At 25.6% G+C, this 4,535-nt stretch overlaps 1 pseudogene; it reads right to left on the reverse strand.

The window, feature by feature from the left end:
- Positions 1-4,535, reverse strand: part of LOC100569930 — a 6,701-nt pseudogene extending 2,166 nt beyond the window's left edge.

Here is a 4,535-nt window from a genome sequence, read left to right on the forward strand (position 1 = left end):
TAATCTAAAAATTTAAAATAATAAAATCACACAAAAGTATTATTTTGCCCAATCACAGCCTACCAAACACAACAAGTCGTGATTAAACTAAAGAAAATTTGTATTGAAATTAATAAAGTAAAATTCAACAATTTAATGAAATATTAATAAAATTTTGTTATGCATAATACAAATAATTACCTCCAATTTTCTCAATGATTTTTACACATAAATCATCTTCTTGGACAAGAAATTGTTTTATGCCACAACCTGGATGTGTTGAAACACATTGGTAGCATAATAATGATAATTGAGCTATAAAATAACAATAAATATAATGGAGTTATATCTCCAAGGATTACAACATATACTACTATTATAATGCTCTAACATAATATACTTAAGACATTAAAATATTAAAATATTAAAACATTTTATATAAGAAAATACAACAGAAAATACCATAGGGCCACTCCCTGTAGAGTAGAACCACCTTGTACGAATATTGTAAAAAATATAACTAATGAAAAAAAGTTTTTGATTTTGTCATATTTATTTTGAAGATACAATACAAACCACAGTCAAAGCTATATCATATATGTTTTATTGTTTAATTTTAATAAATATTTATTGTTCAAAGGTAGGTAAACAATTTAAAATTAATTATTAATTAGTTTAAAATAATATTTGTAAGTGTAACTTACGAATGCTGTCTGCTGTATGCCTGTATACCTAGTAATCTATTATCTCAGGACTCGGATAGCCAAAAACAAGACTATAATAAAACTATAATAAATAAAACCGGCAAGAGGATAGAGATATTATACAGTCGTGAATTGTACACTCCGGATGAACTAGTAGTGCTAGTAGGTAGTAGGTACCTGCCAAGGTGTATTGATCATTACACATTGGTATCAGTCCACGATTTAAGATAGTACGGTCGCCCAACGAGCTATGATAAGACGGCATTGGACTTAAATTGTGATCTCGGTGTTAGCGCTTCTAGTGAACTATTTTATAATTCATAAACGGCCAGAGATATATCTTAAACAGCCAGAGGTAGGGCACTATAGATACTGAGGTAAGGATCTACAAAGAAACTGAGGCTGCGTTGCGTACGCTAGGGTTGCGTAGTAGAGGGATTATTCATATCTTTTTTTGCGTTTTTTGGAAAATATATGTATTATTTTGAACCATGACCCTCTTTAGATTATATAGCTTGTACCACAGACTATATGAAAATTATTATTACCTATAAATTCATATATAGTCTGTGCTTGTACGATTACGCATATATACATGTGCAAGTATATTTCATAAGCATGTTATCCTTAAGATACAAATTTGAGTACCTATAACGATACATACATCGGTAAAGACGATTGTATAAGAACACACACTTTGTGTGTAGTGCATCGAATAGTATCGTGCTCAGACTTGCTGTGAACAAAGATATATAGGTATAAAATAACTATAGATATAGTGTTAACAGATTGTATAATTTAATTTTTAAATATTAACACAAAAATAAAAATAATATTTATGAAATATGCACATACATAAATGCGCAATCGTACATGCTATAAAATCTAAAGAGGGTCATGGTTCAAAATAATGCATATATTTTCCAAAAAACGCAATAAGCATAAATAATTCCTATACTATAATATCATATCAGGATAATATACATATATTATATCAGGAGCCTTGCATTAAATTTTCACTCTTTTTTACCCATCAAATAAAGTTTTATTTATATTTATATAAAAAAAAAACTTAAAAATTGAAAACCGACAATGTCCGTAAACAGGTCAAAAAGAGTCAAAATATTTTCAAAATTCTATGGTGTATAGAAAATGAAAATATAAACATCCAGTAAAATTGTTATGTATCTACAGTTATTCGTTAAATGAGAAATCGAGTGAATATGTGAATATCCAATATTGTAAAAATATGAACTTAAAACGTTCATAAAAATTTAATTTTGTTTGTTTGTTGGTATATTTTTTTTTTTTTTTTTTTGAAAAAGGTAGAAAAGTTATGAGAAATCTTGTTTTCCATTTTCAAAGCTTGTGTTTAAAAAGAAAAATTTTCATGAATTCTGAACTCAAAATAATTTGTTCAATTTCTTAATGTTTCAGTATTTATAGGTATTTATAGGTATGCTTATAAAAATAACTGTGACTAAGGATTTTTAATATTTTTCAAATCTCATATAGTAGGAGCCTTGTATTAAATTTGCAAGCTTTTTTTACCCAACAAATAAAGTTTTATTAACATTCATAGAAAAAAAGACTAATAAAATTGGAAAGTAAAAATGTTCCTAAACAGTTCAAAACAAATTTAAATATTTTGAAAATTTTATCGTGTATAGAAAATTAAAATATAAACAACCAGTGAAAATTTCATGTGTATAGTTGATTTGTTTTGAAGATACACCAAAAACCGATTTTGTGTAAAAATTCCCGTTTTCCTTAATTTTTATGTTGTTTTTCCCGTCGGAATAAAAGGCATAATTGTGTTTTTATATTTTTGAGATTTTTTGGATAAAGAACGAATAATTAGCTAAATTAGGTTTGTAAGAACTAAGAATGACTCATGAGTCATGAGGAATATTCTATTAACATTTTAAGCATTATCTATTAAAATTGAAAACATTTTCAGCTATACGAAATAATGAAAATTTAAATGCCTAATAGTGCCATTGTGGAATGTTTAAATTTTCTAAAATTACTTATATTTTTCGAATATAAAATAACAAAAATTGTTTTTATACGTTTGAATATTCAATAAATAAGTTTATGTTTATACATATTATATTAATATATATATATATATATTATAAAACAAACTAATAATGATTTTAAGTTTTCACGCTATGTTAAAAAAATCGTTTATTGTCGTAGGTACTTGAACATGACTACATTACTTTTCCAGATGTTAAAATTTAAAATTAAATTTTCTCAAATATTAAATATCATTAAATAAATAAATCTATGATGTAGGTACCTAAAACTATTTTTGAATTTATAGTGTGTTGTATATAATTATGTATATTAAAAGTCGAAATTTATGGGGAAAAATAGAATTTTTGACAATTCAAGGGTAGGTATGATACAAATTACAGACGCGAGCTGCTACGATAATATGCCCTTTTTCAATTGAAAAAAAAGTAAATTAACTATTGAATACATATTATTATATCTATCTATATCAACTATAAGAAATAAGAAATTATTTTACATTTATTTTATTATATTTTTGAAAAAATATCATCAAATATGATCAATAATTTAAAAGGGCAAATGCTATTTCCACGAAATATCAAATAAGGTAGGTATGTAAATAAATAGTTTTTTAAAAAGCACAATTGTAAAAAAAATTACAAAAATGTACAATTATTGATTTATAATGATTAACAAACTTTTTCATTAATACCTACGTACCTATGATGAGATAATAATATTATGACCTCGAAATGACTGATTCAATTATTGTTATTATTGTGATTTGTGAAACAATACAATGGAATTCGAGTCTTTGGCGGCGGCGAACGAACACACAATGAAAACCGTCCGAATACAACACACAGGATTGCATTTTTATTATTCTACATTTGTACTTATATAGTTATATAGTATATCTATATTGTAAGATCAAAGATGGTAGGAAAATAAGTCATGAGGAAAAATGTCGCGACTCGCGGAAAAAAAGTATCAGGAAATAAAGTATCGAGGAAAGTATCAATACATCATTAGCTTGGCTTGGAATCTAAAATTGAAATACTTTATTGATAAGAATGTAAACTGATCACAGTTATCCCTAAATTATATTATACGAATTAGGTACGAACATTTCCCCCTAGACTGTTTTCCGTGTAGTAGGACACCCCCCCCTCGATATAATTTTGATGCGGATATTCCCCACCCCCCATTTTTTTTAAAGTTTACTATTTAATAATATTATTTTAATATGAAATTATTATTTTGCCTCTTGTCTAATATTTTTAAATATTTTCATAAATATAATAAATTATAGATGTATATTTTTGATCAACTGAACTACTTGAATAAAATTCAAAGTAATTATTAAATTGTTAAATATCCAAACTGGTAGTCTTAACAAAAAAAAAAAATATATCTCAAATAGCCATGTGTTTAGAAATAACAAAAAGAATCAGTACCTAATCAAATGTTTTTTACAATATGTATCATTTTTATGTTGGAAGTTTTAGCCATTTTTATTAATTATTAATTATATTATATTTTATGCTTATTTATTCTTAAATTTTTACTGTTTTAAGTTGTTCAGTGGATCGAACATATACATTTATAATCTATTATGTTTATGAAAAAAAATAATTTTATAATAAATAATATTTTATTATTAGTCAATAATGAACTTTAAAAAATAGTGGGGGGGAATGTCCTACTAGACCGAAAACAGTCAGGGGAAAAATGTCCGGTGGGATAAAATGTCCATTTACTATATTAATATATTATACTATAGTCTATAATAGGGCTGGGATTGTGATGTAATATTTACCTTATTTCCAT

Source organism: Acyrthosiphon pisum, chromosome X, assembly GCF_005508785.2.
Source record: "Acyrthosiphon pisum isolate AL4f chromosome X, pea_aphid_22Mar2018_4r6ur, whole genome shotgun sequence".
Classification (NCBI taxonomy): domain Eukaryota; kingdom Metazoa; phylum Arthropoda; class Insecta; order Hemiptera; family Aphididae; genus Acyrthosiphon; species Acyrthosiphon pisum.